Below are 17,022 nucleotides of genomic sequence, written 5' to 3'. Positions count from 1 at the left end.
GGGTTGATCACTGTACTCTTATAATCCTTACCATGCAACATGCATTTTTTAATTCTTGCAGATATGTTGCTGATTCCAGCATCCACAGGCAGGGCTAGATGCCAGGAGAGTTTTTATTTGCAGATGAAAACAATGTTCCTTGGGCAAATAGCAGGCAGTGGAAACGGCTTTTGTCTGTCTGAATAGGGCTCTTAATATATTTTAAGCTGTGATAAACAAAGAAATGGGGTTATAATGCACATGTCTGGGAATCTTAAGTAATCAAGAGGATGAGAATACGCTTCTTGTATATAACAGATACTGTTTAAATTGTTTTGGGGCAGTCTTATACAAAGTGTTTTGGTTCTAAGGGTTATCCTTATTCCATAACTTCTGTTCTATTTGCTTCATTATTATTAACTTATTTAGTTTGACAGTCCAAGGAATATTTAAATTGCATAAGTGGACAGATTATAAAGAGCATTTTTATTTAGAATATATCTGATCTTGTCAGAAAGGGAAATTGCTCTCATTACCTGATAAGGATCTCATAATCAGACAACTCACTGGTCTTTACTGAAGTAATGCAATCATATATATTTGTTTCTCACCATTACATCCTCTACAGGACATCACCAAAACACTCAGTTTGCTCCAAATTGGCTTAATGATTCTGAGATTTTAGATTTTAGTCTTGTCTTCTCAAATCAGCTGATCCAGAAGTGCCAGGTTAAATGTTACCATCAACTGTTCCATTCAAACCTCAAACCTCAACTTTGACAGAGCTGATTTTATTATACATGCTTTATTTGCCACACATAGCATTAGTAGGACATTCAGCAAATGTGTCTGGTCAGTCATAATTATTTTAAGAAGAAAATTTAGGCCTCCAAATGGAAGAAGGTCTTACAGATGTTGATTAAAGCCTTGCTGTAGTGAACCTTTAATCTTGGACTGTTTGCTGTCACTTGAATTTCTGAACTTTGTTTTGTGAAAGTCGTTTAGGCAGCGATACCCACAGATGAGTTAATATTAGAAAGATTTTCAGTGTTTCTGCATGCGAGAATACAGGATTTAGAATGTCAGTGAGCTAATGCTCTAGAACTTTCACTTCTAACTTTAATTCAGTGCTCACAAAACTTGCAACTATCACTTTTTTGAGTTGCGAGGAAGTTTTTCTGCATTTTCTGTGTAAGCCTTTCCTTTTTTATATTTTTTCCTTTTTTCTTTTTCAATTCCTGTGGCAACAGCCAATTTTATTATTCATACTTTTAGTTAAATCCTTTCAGAATGGATTCACATAATGATAGGTAGTTTTATTGAAATGATTTCTTGTGATAGATTTCATATCCAACAAGCAACATTGTCTACAAAACAGACTTAACTTTTCATACTTAAAACAAGTGATGCAAAGACAATCTCTCAGTTTCTTCCATGGGTAGACCAGTGCCTGACCAGTCCCCAAGCCAAAACTGGCTATTTACCAACTCATTCTCCTCTCCCTCTCCTCTCCCTTTCCTCTCCCTCTCCTCTCCCTCTCCTCTCCCTCTCCTCTCCCTGCCTCTCCTCTCCCTCTCCCTCTCCTCTCCCTCTCCTCTCCTCTCCTGGTTTTGTTGATGAGTACAACATCACGAGGCATGGAATATCTCTTTGGTTAGTTCAGTTCATCTGCCTGATCGTCTTCCCTCCCTATGTCTTGCCCACCCCAAATCTACTTACTAGGGGAGCAAAGTGAAAAAGTGAAAAGGCTTTGATTCTGTGCAAGCACTGTTCAGCAGTCACTAAAACATGTGTGTGATATTAACACTTTTTTGGTTGCAGATCTGAAACACAGCACTGTACAAGCTGCAGTGATGATGCTTAAGTGTGGCAGCCAAACTGGTATGAAGATACTGTGCAGTAAAAAGCCCTTCTAAATATGTATCATGAAAACAATAGATGTGAAAGTTTTGTGATATGAAATATATGTTCTATGCAGATAAAAAAAATACCAAATCACCTTTTTATTAAGAAGTAAGAACCTAGGTGAGGCAGAAAATCCTAAAGCAACTGACACTAACAGAGTAGTCACTTTCAGTAGGAAGGATGCCAAGTGTTTTCTAGTGGGTTCTACATGCTTACAGTGCTTCTAGTACAATCCTCTGTGTCTGCACTGCAAAACCTCAGAACTTTTAGCAATACTTGGCAAATACATTTAGGTGGTGACCACTGAATTGGAAGCAACACCACAAGGATGAGGTTGACAAAATGAAGCCGTGAAAGCTTTATAGGGAAGCAAATTCTAAGGACTCAGCACATCTAAGGAAGTTCAGATGTGAAGAATTTCCATGGAGAAGCTGGCTTGAGAACATGTTACACAATGGGAAAGGCAGAAGAGAAGTCAGGAGTGATCTTTGGAATGCTGTATTTTAAATGGAAAAGAAGAAGAAAGAAATGGAAGAACACACATGTCCAAAATAAAAAGTTAGGATGATTTTACGTGCCAGAAGGGGTCAGGGAAATAGTCTTTTATTGAAGATTGAATCTAATATAGACATTCAGGAGAATTCTTTTCTGTGTTCATATACTAGAAGAAGCTAACAAACCCCCCAAAACATCAGCCCATATCTGAAACTAAAATCTCTGATTTTCGATATACTTTGACTAACATTTCTGAATATTTAAATTTTGCCTAATATGGAACACAATTTATCATTTTGTTTCTTTTTTCTTGCTTCTTCACTCTATTAATAATCCCAGTATTTTTATGGGAAAGGCTGATATGTGAAAATCTAAACACAATCTTTAGTTGAAGAGCACTACTTGACAAGTCATGCCCAAGGCAGGGGGGTTGGAATGAGATGATCTTAAAGGTCCCTTCCAACCCTGAAAATTCTATGATTCTATAAGTAGGTTGTTTTTATCCCCTGTATACATGATCGTTTTTAAGCAATTTCCTTTTGAAGAACTAAGCACTGAAAATGTGCATTCTTGATGAATTTAAGCAGAAATTATGAACACTGACAACTTTCATTGCTTTTTTGGTGGCTATGAGCCCTCACTTTTATTAAATATGAGAGGTCTCCTCTCTCTGCTCCTGTGATCTTTTAAATGTCATCATCTGAGATATCCAGATGGAAATATCTACTATGCAAGTACAATTGCAAATTATTATGAATGTTTTAAAGAACATAAATGCAGGAATTAACCAATGAATTGTAATTATAGTTCTTAGAAGTTATCACTAGGGTTGTGGGGGTTTTTAATTTAAGGGAACAGATATTCATAAAACTTGATCCACTACTCTATAAAGCAGCTGATAATGTTTGGAGATCAGTGAGATCTGGAAGTGTAATGCTTCACCTTGCTTCCTTTAATACTTAGAAAAAAGACCAAGTCCTTAATTCTTTCTTTCTGCAGTATGATTTTTAATAAAAGGTTGTGCACTTGAAGTAGATTTTATTTATGCAAGTCTGTATTAACTTTTTTTAAAAATCTAATTTTTTAAATATTCTATACCTTAAAAGTAAGTTCAGCCTACGTTCTGTTTCAGTCCTGGAAGAATATTCTTTTGAAAGAAAACCAGAAAATAGCGGTCACTTTCACAAATAATAAGCTTTTGTAATTTACACATGAACTAAATATAATGTCAAAGCTGTTGTTACATTAGGAATTAAAAGATATTGTATAGATGTGAAGTAACTAGAATTAAGAACATATGAGTGAGGTTATCTAATTTAAATGCTAAGGCTAGTTTTTGATTGCTTTTTTGAATTCACAATTAAAATCTGAAAACATTATTAATGTTCATCAAGCAAGTTAATAATACTTTAGGATTTTGACAATTTTGCGTATCCCTAGAATTTATGAAACTGAAGAAAATTTAAATTTTCATTATTTTTTAGTGAATATGTTATTATATAGAAAATTTTGTAATGGGACCTTAAGCAAATTGTAGTCTTAACAGATGGGATCTTGTTGGGGTTCCACATATTTAGTTATTTAGGACTTTAGTAAACAGTGATTTTATCCAGTCTGTGATTGGAACAGATGTGATCTTATCAGGGTTCCACTTTTTTTCAGGAGCATAAAATTGCCATGATTTGCTGTACAGTGCTATAGTTTACTTTTTGTGCTTTTAGAACCAGAGTCCTTTTTAGCCAGAATTTGCCCTTGGGTCCTAAAAACATCATAATAGGGAGTTAATGTTTTATTCTCTATTAATCCCATTAAATCCTTTTAATATTAGAGCATGTGTTGCTTTATAGCATTAACTAGTGTCTTGCACTCAACAGTATTTTCACAGTTTATGACACTGCTTAGGGCATTAACAAACAGCTGTTTGAATTAAATGAGCAGTTAAGGACCCTGTTCATTAACTCAAAAGTTTCATGTATTTTTAATTCCTTAAATCTAATGGTATTATCACCCTCCAAGAAATCTATCTTTGATTATAATTTGCTGTGACCAGTATCAGTTTGGGTGAGATGAAAGAGATTATTTTTTGACTATAAACTCTATCACTGTTGAACATCTCCAGTGAATCTGAGCTGTCTTCTAACAGTTTTAATCTTTTGGGATATAAAACTTTTAAAGTTGTTTACAGCAGTTGTGTTAAGATTTCTTCCAATTTTGTTTACTGATGACTTCATTTAGCTAATGTAAAGAGGCAGTTGGAACAGAATTATTTGCATTTGAAATGGTGCTATCAGAGGTTTCTGACTCATTTAAAAAAAATGAAAGAAAAGAAAAAGAAAATTGTATTTGGACAGCAACAGAGTATCTAATGGAGTCCTATGTATCAAGTGTACGTAGGCATTTCATATGTTACACAAGATTTAGAACTGTATCTCTTCATGATGCTTAGAGTTTAAGTGGCTTAACTTTTCATTTTAACATGGATTCCTTGTGGTCTTTATTATGACAAGAAGGATACATTCTGAACTGGGGCAAATTTGTCATTGTATCTTCAATTTGAAAAACATCCCTTTTATTATGAATATCTGTGTGTGGGCATGTGTGTATACGTATGGAAGATTAATATTGCTTTAGTACATGTTTATGGAATATTTTATAATCACACACTTAAGCTCAAATTCTGTACATTGAACAGGATTACTCAGACCCACTATTTAAACATGTGTCTAGGTGTCTGTGGGAGTTATACAGGTTTTTTAACCCTTTTATGCTCTTTTAATTCTTTAAAATATTCCTGATTTTTTTAGCTTAAACCATATAAGGATTAAACTATCCTTACTGTCATATTTTCTGTGCAAGTTCTTGTTTAGTCCTTGGAAAGTACCTTTCCTCAGGAGAATTCTCAGGACATTTGGATGTAGGTTCAAAGTGGTCTTTCTAATAGTTAAATCACTCTATGTGGTTTTCGTTGCAGATTGTAAGGTTATTCACAGAGAGTAGAGGACTGTCCAAGGGATCTTGTTATAACAAGAGGTTAAGCACAGAATAAACTGGCTATACCACTATACCACAAAGCTGTTCAGTCCATCTTAATCCTTGAACGTTGATTTTAGACTCTTTTTACTGTATAAATCATGTCCAACCACATAATAAAATATAAACAAGACTTGACGTTATTTAAAAGATTTCATACCCTGATGACTTTGGAATATGAAAATGTTGCAATTAATCTTAACATGCATGTAAAAGAGCAGTGAGAGTATCTAGATTTGCCTTCAGACAATTGGCCTCAAATAATACCTCTCTTCTCTGCCCACCTGACTTAGAAGATTCCAGTATTGTTTTCTTCCAAAGACAATTTACTTGGTGCCATGTTGCCACCCAGACCTCTGTGTGCCTTTTCTCCCTTTCCTTTTTTCATTAGAAAGGATACCAGGTGAAGAAGCACTGGTAATTCTAGTTAACCATTCCTGTGAAGACTGTCATTAACTCAATTCAAATTATAGTTGCTGTTGGAAAGGCCAGCCATGGCTTACATATAGTTTCAGCTTGTCTATCTCTTTAAAAGTCAAATAAATTATTTGGAATAAGAATTTTAATATGTTGTACTTCCAAGAGGAAATCTGCTGACCCAATACATTAAAAGGCTTGATTGAGATTTATACACAGTGTACACTTTCACTCTTTCATCCACATCAGTATAATGGATTCTTCAAATTAAATATACTGAGTGTTAAGTGATGACTATCTCAAAAGTGTTTAAATTTTGAAGATTGCACAGAATGGACATGGGGTTAAATCCTTCACTCAGGATCACAATCATTGTATCATGTGTGGACTTTATGAGAAGATAAGGTGAATGTTATAGATTTAATTTATTTATAATAAATGTGTGTTTCTTAGAAATATAGCTCATTAAGTTGCACCATTTTGTCTTTAGAAAGAGTAAGGAAAAATCATGTAGACGAAGACTAAAAAGAAAAGTGCTGAGACCCACTAGACATATTCACTAAGAAACTTGAAGGAAGAGAGGAAAAAAATGATCTCATCACCAGTATCAGTGTGATATACTAGATCCAGTCACCATGAATAGAATGAGTGTTATAGACTGGAAATAGGAAATTCACACAGAGGAAAAGATAAATCTTCCATGGAGTCCAGAAAGTTGATCATCTTAAACAATAGAATTGAGGCAAGTGCAGTTTTAAAAGTACATTGATCATGGGAGAAGATGAAGAGTCTGAATCACTCTTCTTCTAAAGTAGCTGAGATATCCACAATCTTGATTGATATGTGTAATCTAGAATTGCTGGCAAGAGGCAAGTTTCATCTTTTTTTTCCTTAAGAGCAGCACTTTTCTCTACATCTAGAATTTCTGTAGAATTTTCCCAGCCAGTATCATTATTGATACTTCCCTAGACCCACCCATGAGCAGGTCTTGCTTTGTTCTTTTTACTGTAGTTGTTTTTGAGATAATCATCACTTTTAGCTATAAGAGTGATTACACTAGAAATAATTTCCAGGAAACATTTATAATTAATTTTCTTCAATATGAAATAAAGCTAGGAACTATATGTTATACTGAAGATTAATTTCAGAAACAAAAAAACAAACTAAAATATTCTTCTGCCACTCTGATCTGGTTTGTTGCAATGTAAGGAGGGACTTTAACAGATTTTGGACTTCTGCTGGATTCGCACAGTCCAGAAATAATTTATTAATTTACACTTAATTGTTTATTTATTCTTTACACTTTACATCTAGTACTGAAGGAAACAAAGACTCTATGTTTTTGGAATTATGTAATAAAAGCTTTCTTCTTTCAAAATAATATCATCCACCATATCAAAAATCATAGAAGTATCATATCTTTCATTTCAATAGCTGTAGATTAATCTATTCAACCATTTTCCATATTCTGCATGTTGGATACTCAAATGTTTCTGACATACCAATGTCCAGTTCTCTAGTATTCCAGTGACCATAATGGAAGAGTTAACTGCTAATAGCTATACATATCTTTATATGGGCTTCTCCCATTCTGGATATTGATATAAAGATCTGAGTGTCAGGATTACTGAGAACAGAAAAGTCTACCTGTGCTCTCTAAAAAGATGTACTTTCCTGGAATAGCAAGATCCTAATAGTTGTTACCTGAGGAAAAAGATGAGATTACTAGGTGGTAGACAGCTCTTGGTATCATACAAACAATAATATTTGAAAGGTTGGACCAGATGATCCTTGAAGTCCCTTCCAACCTGGTATTCTATGATTCTCTGCTAACAACCTTTGTTTTTTGTGGTCATTGTTTGTCTCAATATTTAATTATCCCATCCCATACAGAAAAAAAAAACATTCTGGAAGAATACCATGGGGTTGTTTTTTTTTCAAAGGCAAGGTTAAAAATATCCCCTGAGTACTCTAAGATAAGAATCTTTCAAGTACTGATAGGGACCTTTTCAGCTCTTGGGACTCAGCTGGATTTTCATAATATCCTCAGTAAAAACTAAAAAACAAACAAACAAACAAACAAACTGTATCATTGCCTTTTCATAGAGGCATATTTCCTGTACGCAGTGATATTACTGAAAGCTATTTAAAATTTTTGTATTTGAACCATTCTTCCAGCATCAACCTTAAGGCCAGGGTAGCTCTTTATACTGCAAGAGTAATTATAACTGTTGCTCATGGGAAATCTGTGTTTCTTCCTTACCTGTGCACAGCAGTATTCTACTGATTTGGCATCCTCTGCTGACGTCTATCTTGAGACAGCAACGTTGCACTCATTATTTGCTTTGTCACATCCCCTAGGGATTATACTGAGTGTTGTTACCCTCAAAAGTGTCACATGATGGGGAAATAATATCTCCTTACAAGTGATTATTAGAGTCGGTATATACTGGCTCTGCAAATGCACATATCCCATCTTTTTTCCCATCTCTTCAAAGACCTCTAGATTCTGCTCATTTTTGGAAGGAAACAAGGCTGTCCAAATTACTTTACCAGTTCGTGCCTATATGCTCTGTTAACCCTGTTGCAAATAGTAAGGGGAAACATGTCTTAAGGTCTTTCTTTGAGGAACAAGAGGCAAAACCTTAGAGCTGTGGGTCTGCAGAGTAGCAGTTAGGAGTCACAAGTATTGCTTTACCTAAGCAGGCTAAATATCAAAAGAATTTTTTTCCTGTCAGTTTTCAAGCAGACCAAACTGGCACCTAGGTTTTCTATTTCCAGAACAGCTTATTTGTATCAAATCACCTTTGTATGTAGCACACATTAAAACCAATGAAGATGTACCCCACAATGCTATTTATAGTTATGCTAGAACAGTACAATCTTATCCCAGAAAAAAATATTTGAACAAGATGAATATCAGCATTCATTTGTAAAGTAACAAGCTCTATCTCAGTGTGGTGGAAACCGAGAAACTATCTTGTGTTTGAACAAAAAAAATCATGTGGTTTTTGCAATAAGTTGATTCAAAATGCATTCATTTTTTTAGAGCTCCTATATTACATTAGTTGGTTGCTAGAATGTTAAGTAAGTACAATGGAAAGAAAAGGGAGAACTGAAAAGCTACAGGGGTGAATAAGAAGGGCTCTGTGCATCTGAAAAAAAGGAAATGATTTTGGAGAACGTTTTGAGTGGTGGCTACAACATGCTAGACCTAGTCTGACTCTCTTGTTTTGTTGTTATGGGTGAAAGCAGAGGCTTCCTACGTAGCAATATATTTCTATGAAAGGTTTTATCAGAATATTAAGTGAGGGACCCCTGCTTTGCCCCAAAATAGGAGGAAATGCAGCATGTTGAAAAAATCTTCCTGGCTTGGCTAGAGGACACACAGTGCTGGGCAGTCGGGTCCAGCAGCTGCCATTACGCTGTCATTAGCCAGGCATTTGTTATCAATGAAATGCTGCAGAACTACTGTTCCAAGGCTGTTGCTGTAAAACCATAGTGCATTGTAGTTTGTTGGAGGTTAGTAGCACTTGTTAATTTGATCAAGGCTGAAGTTTACGGAGGATAAAGTAAACAATGCAAACTGCAGACACCATCAGTTTCCTATGGGCAGTGAAGTGTAGTTTGTTCCATTTACACTTCACAACAACATCTGATGGGCTTTGTCAGTGCTGCACAGAGTAATTAAACCTGAAATCAATAGCAGGCATTTGTCATGTTTACAGCCGCTCTTTCTGCTGGGTTAAACTCATCAGTTTAGTGCCGTTCTGTTTTACTGCAGAGACACGCTCCATTATTTCTTCAGGTACAGTTGAGATATTCAGTTACATGCCCAATAGTTTGAATACGACAGTAAGATTAAAAGGGGTAGGCAAATGGACAGTTTTTGTAATTTATTCACTGATTTCCTTAAACGGTGTTGGATTTCCATTTTCTTCCACCTGCCCTTTATGGAACCCTTTATGCCCTGGGATAATACGTTCCCATCATCCAGCAGTAGCAATGAAGGCAGCACTAAAATTGTATGTAAGTTGACATAGAATGTAACTTTACTCCAGTTACAGGATACTGCACTGAAGTAGTGAAAATAGACTTGTGTGCTAGTTTCATGAGACCATTTCCAAGCCTTGGTTTACATACATAACCTCCTTGTTTGTAGTTGCTTTGGAATAAAATGGACTTCATTGGGTTTTTTTGATTTCTTTCAACTATCCATATCTATTCTTCTTCAGTTCTCTTGGATATTCTTAATCTTTTTTTCCTTCAGTTTTCTGAACTATGGGGATCAGATCATCCTGAATTTTATGGCAAGCAAGTTTTCAGGTCAGTGGTAATCAAGTTAGCCTTTGAACATGAAACCCAAGAGACAGACTTTGATGAAAATGAAAATGTACACGTGTTAAAGTGTAGAGATATTATATAATTTTAATGTGAGTTCTAATAGTCCACTTTAGAAACATCCCCTATCTAATATTATCTGCTAACCTTCTTATTGCTTTATAGACAGCTTTGAAATAGTGGGATATTTATTCATGTCTAAGGTCTTTGTTGGGATGTTAATAGTTAGAGTGAAGTTTGACAGATTGGATATACCATTAATCTTACACTGGAGCAGTGATGCTGTATTGTTGATGGCTCAGATGCTTGCAGACTGCATTAAAGATTCCTAGAGTTGTTGGGTTTTTTTCAGTCTTGCTCTTGCATATATGCAGTCTCAAATTCTAATATTTACATTTAAGACTGATTAAATATTTACTAGCTGAATTGTTGAGAAGGGAAGTTTTCTTCTAAAGATTTTTTTACAAGCAATATTTAGATTAGTGGAAGACAATTGTTTCAGTTAGAATGATCTTAACTATATAGGACTTTCATCTCAAATTATTACAAAATGCTTTACAAACTGTCACAATTTATACACAGTTTGCTTTATCCACTACTGAAGTGCAGCCACCCTGGGTGAAGCATAGAAACCATTCAACACTGCACAGCAGCTTGGGACTGGAAATTAAGGATCTCTCTGTATTTGTAATTGCAGTGGGAAATTAGGTAGGCTAAATGTAATTACCTGAGCTGGAATTTGGCCAGGAGACTGAAGTTAACACACCTATTCTTATGAAGAGTTCCCTGGGATTGCTAATGGCCAATTTGGGTAGGACCTCCCATTTATAACTCATCCAAAAGTAAACTCCTACAGGAATACAATGCCCCCAACTCCTTACTTGTGCACAGCTATTGCACTGGTGTGAAAAAATGAACGGAGTCTGATGTGTGCTTGGGATTAGCAGTTAAAAGCTCACAAAATATATTATTCTGTCAACATTTATGTTTTTTATTCCATTAACATTTATATTTTTATTATTTTTCTTAATTTACTGGATGAATAGGGTTAGTTAAGTGCCTTAAGTGAGGAGATACGTAATGCAAGAATAATGGCACATTTGTATATCTGTAAGGCCTTCTGTGAGAAAGACATGATATTTCTTGCACTTTTGGCTGAGGGCTAGAAAAGATTAGGTTTACTTAATTGTGCTCATTGTATTTCTTTTTATTATCAGTGTAGAATGCGAAGCTTTATATTAAAGCTGCTTTGTGTAGTGTGTTTCAATTTATATAATAGGCACCTATAGAGGCTAACTAATCTAAATTAGTAACTGGCATAATTATATGTGGCCAATTGTCATAAAGTATGAACTAAAAAACATGAAAGACAATATTCTGCTTATGAATTAGCTATTTCAGTTATCTGTACCAAAAATATTTAGCTCCGAATCATGCACAGCACAAATTCATAGGTCTCAGTTTACTAATATGTGAGGCTGCTCTTAAGACAAAGAAATGATGCAATGCAAAATATGTCATGTTGGACCTGCTCACAGGTGAGAGAAGATTCACAATCACTTGTGTCTCCTCTAAGATGCAGTGTGGAGTAAATTCTTAAGTTTATCTTCTTTGCTGTGACCAGTGTCAATGGCAATGGACAGGCACTTAAGATATGCAAGTTATGTTCTCAGCTGTACCTAATGGGTAAAAAATTAATTGTATTGTGGTTTGGTTCCTATTTGGAAAAGGAATGGAAAAATAAATAATGATTTCTTGTCGCAAAGAGAGGGTAGGTCTTAACATCAAAATCCTTAGTTTACTGGTAATGCAGAAAATGTTGTTATAATAACTGGAAAATCCTGTAAATAAATCCAGCTTTTCTTTTTCACTGTACATAAGTCTAATGCCATTCTGTTTGCTATCTTCCATAAATGTGAGGAAGTCTTATGATCTCATGAAATATAAACTAAGTTAAGAAATAAACTTTGTCTTCATAGTTTTTTCTTTGCACCTCATAATATATCAGGAGCAGTTGTAGGTTTTAAAAGGGTTGTAAAATCATTCTGAAATTTATCAGAATTATTTACATATCTCTTTGAATGATTTTTTGTTAATGAGAAGACAGTTAAGCATTGTGCAAACAGATCAGGAAGGGTGGTAGGTGCCATAAAATCTTGCAGATATATTGGTATGAGAAAGCTTTGTGGTACCTTCTCTGAATTCAAAAGCTCAGTATGGTGCATTCTTGGCATGCTCTACACCTGAAGGTAGAGCTGTAGGACTTGTGCAAAATCTAAGATTTCTATAGTGTTAAAAAAACCGCTGTGCTACTGTCTGGCAGAGGATTTTTTTTTTTATACCTGCTGACCTTTCAAAAGCAGAAGGAGCTTTGGGAAGCAAGGGTGTTATTTGGCTGTAGTGGTGTTTATGACCATGTGGCTTTCAGACTTTCCTGCTGACTCCTCCTTTCCCTCAAAGGTAGCTGTTTTTCTCAAGTGTTATTGGGAAAGAACTGGGGACAAGAGGCATATGGCAATTTTTATGTGGTACCAAGCTAAACAATGCTATACATTAAGTGTTTCTTGTAAATTCTAGCCATGTAATGATCCCCCAAGTGTATAGATTTTCAAAGACAATATATTCTGTGAATTGCAAATAATTGGTGTTCTTTCTCTGAAGGTCACATAAAATGAAATGAAACAATCCCACTGAATTGCAGAGCAAAAGCAATGGGTGTATTTTCAATGGTTAAATCAAAATAAGATATAACAGCAAGAATGAGTTTGAAAACAGAAAGGCTGAGTATATCATCTTCATTAGGTAGGGCAGAACTAGAATAAATTAGTGGACTTGGAATTGCATGTGAGGAATAAGACATTAGACAGCTCCTGTACTGAATACAATGAATGTATAGGTGATAATTTTATTATTATATTTTTGACATGTCATTGTTTTAATATTATATGAATATGTAATAGAACACATTTTTCTTAGGTATTTGCACATTAATAGAATAGAGTAGAATTTATGTTCCCTAGTATAAGCATATAGTAAGCTATGTATCTAAAAAGTGTTGTCTGCAGACAACAATCGTAAATAAATTTGTTTTTCCCTTAGATTATTTAGCACTTTTCTTTGGCTGTTTATAGCATCTTTACTGTATTTTGAACATGGATAATGATGTTCTTTCCAAATAAGAAGTAACCATCCTACACTTTTTCTTGGTTTCTAACTTTTACTTTAGTCACAGAGTCAAGTATTTCTGTTTAATTGCCCATTTGTCATAACTGGAAATGGAGAGTGTTTTCCACTTTGACATCTAGGGTATTCTTTGCTTTTGCACCAGGAAAACTTAATTTTTAAGGTGGTGCAAAAATGGTTCATATTAATTGCTGATGTGGACCTGCCCTGTTCTGCACGATGACATAAACTGAATATGAAGTCTGGCAAGGCCTCTTGTGAAACCACCCAGACTTTTGCTGTCACTGGAATGTGCCCATTGGAGCTAAAGCTGCATCAGTGGCTTTGCTAAAAAATGCCTCCATTCTTAATGTCTCCTGCAGCTTTATCTATATTCTTATCAACCACTGCAGTATATACTGAGGAAGACTCAAAGCTAATGCAGCATGTGATAGAGTGATTCTGTTTGCTTCAAGAACTCAGCAACTGCTCCTGTGATGATTGTGGATATGGGAACTTGCTGCTTGGAGCATTCACATTGCAAATATGTACATCACTCAAAGACAGAAAAAGTTACCACTTTCTGATCACTGAAGTTCTTCAGGTTTTGTAATCCATGTATAAATTATTATCATCCTTATATCCCTCATTTCCTATCCTTGAACAATATCCCTATTTTTTGTTGTTGTTGTTGTGATTCTGTAGTAGAGGAGAAAATGGCATTGTATGTATCTCCCTTTGCTTCAACCATTTATATGCTGACCATGTTCTTATGATATTGAGAGAAATTTTCTTTTTGCAAGTGCATCCTTACACAGGCAAATGTAAAAGTACACTTAGAATATACTTCTCAAGAAGTACATACTGTTAGTTGCTTTTTTATATCCTGGTTTTGGTTCTAAGATTATTTGTAGAACATGCTGATTTGTGCTTTTAGGTTGACAGCTCTAAAACTCAGTTTAGGCTTATCCAAAACATGGGAATGGAGTTCCTTCCTCAGTGTGTAAACTATATTTGAAACCACATGAAGGAGCAGTTTAGATTGGGTTACCTTTTTTATGTAAAAAAAGCCCAGCTGCAGTTCCATTACTACAGAAAATGACAGTTCTGAATTGAACAAGCACCTCTATCAAATAAAATAACTGAAGAAAAGCAAGGACTTTGGTATCAGAAAAAACATCTTTCTTCAGTCTTAATCTTAAATCATTATTACATTAAAATATGTCCCAAATCCAGAATTAATCATAATTAGTTTGAACCATCTATTTATTATATAAATGTTTGCTATAGTATATTATAAATATAATATATTAAAATTTATTATACTTTGTAGAAACAATAGTAATACATCTCATGAGTTAAATACTTTCTAAACTGTTTGGTGAAATAGGTATACGGATAAAAATGTAGAAAGACTGTACTGTATGCATGTTATACTTTCATGCTTAGAAGATGTATGAAGTAGCTATGTCTTTTTTTTATGCAGAATATGTCAGATTTCACACATCTCTGAAGCTGGTAGGATTCTTTGAAATTCTAATGAGGAAAAATAGCTACACTAAGTTTAAAATGTTTTCCATAGTTTCCTTTGTTCGTTTAACGCAAAATGTTATTCTGATTTGAAAGGTTCTGGTGAATATACCCTTACCTTTATGTGGGAACATTGGATTTCTTCCCTGAGTGTTGCGGCAAGCCTTCTCTCGGGGACACGGCTCTTCTCCGGATCTCTCTTGCCACCCCTCTCCTCAGGCATCTTCCTCTCTTGTTTTTTCTCTGCTTCTGGGAGCATGCCTTTTATTTTGCCCTTCAGCCCCGCCCATTTCCGGCTGGGGCAGGCCCTCATTATTGGGCACAGTTGGGCCTAAGCTCCCAGTTCATTATCGGCGACACCTGAGGACTTGTGGTTCTCTCTACACCTGAGCATTACCAATTTTTTAAAATGAATGTTTAATAAAGAAGTCACACTATTCTTTAATGATCCCATGTAAACAGTTCACATAAAACAGTGCAATCTACATAAACTATAATTATATTATTATTTTACACAGTTTATTCACTAGATTTTATGAGACCACTTATGATTTGAAGTTTGGCTTCTTTGAGGCTTCATTTAGATGGTGACACATGCTATACAGTGAACATCCAATGGACTTTGTTATAATCTTCTGTGCCCAAGTGTTTGTTCTCTGATGTTGATATTTCATGGCTCTTTTATCTCTAGTAAGTGTAATCTTTACCTGCAGTGGCCAATGACAAAAGTGTTTTGGAAGGTTACCTCATGAAGCTTGGCTGTGTTCTACTTTAAGTTAGATGTTACCAAGTAGGGAAATCCTTTATAGCTTTTGTTTAGGCTTGCACTGTGCTGTGGGCAATAGGCATGAGCAGATACTTGTAAGGATTTTGGTCCCCTTATTTTATCTTTGGTTTGTTTCTAGAAGTTAACCCTGAGCTGAGTTCTTACATCAAAAGCAGGCAGAGTCTTCAGCATGCAGCATTTCAACTAAAAAACTGTTGGATTATTCTTTTTTGAATTCCAAACCATCTGATGTCTTGTTTGCTAACACATTGCACACGTTGCTGTCTTTGTGCAAATGATCTGATTTGTGTGGATGAAATAATTTCTCCTGTTTTTATGTTGGGGACATCATAATATTCATATTGTAGGTTTGCATAAAAAGACAGATTTCACCTAAAGAGGGCAACTGAAAGGAAAACTTCTAATCTCTCTGTTTCATAAACAAGGAATTTCTGCCAAGGAATCTCTGTAGGTTAGGAAAATTAGAATAAGGTAATTTCTCATATTTTCTGTTAGCAAGACTTTAATATGTGAGAGAGAGCCTCAGGTACAAATATAATTGTATAGACAACCACAATAGTGCATTGACAGGCAGCTGAACTGTACTATTATTGATCTATTTACCTAGAATGCAGACCTGTTCTGAATAATTGAAGTTCTTGAAGAATATATATATATATATTCTATTATGTTATAATAGATAATATATTCCATGTTTAAAATTGCTCTTCCTTAATATTTAAAAGTACAGGATGCTTCTGAGCTTTGCTTTCTTTTTTATTTTTTTTCAATTGAGAAAGGTGACAGAGTTGACAATTTACAAGTAATTACTTGTAAAACTGTCCATTTAAAGGAATACTAAGTTTTGTTCATTTTTTCATTATATTTTTGGTTTCATTTGGTGAATCCTTCCTATGCTGCATTTTTCAAAATTGTAAAACAATTTATCCTATATGGAGTAGAGAGTAGTGGAGATGCTTTCTCTGTTCTGTTAAAAATCTGGAAAAAATAAGGTAAGAATAACAGATTCTTTTCTGCTCCCTCTTGAAATGAATGTGAGGTTTCTTTCATTGGAAAAGATTTTAAGAAAAATATGTTTATTCATTATAAATATTTCAATGTTATTGAAAAGGCAAAATTAAGTTTAATCTTCTTAATTTTTGCGATGTTGTCTGTAGAAATAATCAGAGTAAATAAGCCAGCAGTTCTCCAACACCATTAACTTGATTTCAGAATTCCATAAGAAACACCGATTAGGATCAAACTATAGACCCATACAGGAGGTTCTAGGGGCATTTCATAACAACAATCAAGAAGATTAACTTTTGCTATGATGTCTGAATGGACATGACTACAAAAAAGGCAGTGGTCAAAAAAAATTTCATTCAGGAACACCC

The 17,022-nt window shown here is 34.8% G+C and overlaps 1 protein-coding gene across 2 annotated transcripts in view; it reads left to right on the top strand.

Moving 5' to 3' along the window:
* Positions 1–17,022, top strand: part of CCDC178 (coiled-coil domain containing 178) — a 158,698-nt gene that overhangs the window by 72,793 nt on the left and 68,883 nt on the right. The gene's annotated exons all lie outside the window — the stretch shown is intronic.

The sequence above is a fragment of the Heliangelus exortis genome, chromosome 2 (genome assembly GCF_036169615.1).
Source record: "Heliangelus exortis chromosome 2, bHelExo1.hap1, whole genome shotgun sequence".
NCBI lineage: Eukaryota > Metazoa > Chordata > Aves > Apodiformes > Trochilidae > Heliangelus > Heliangelus exortis.
Note: the sequence above shows the minus strand (reverse complement) of the source record. Positions and strands in the feature narration are given on the sequence as shown.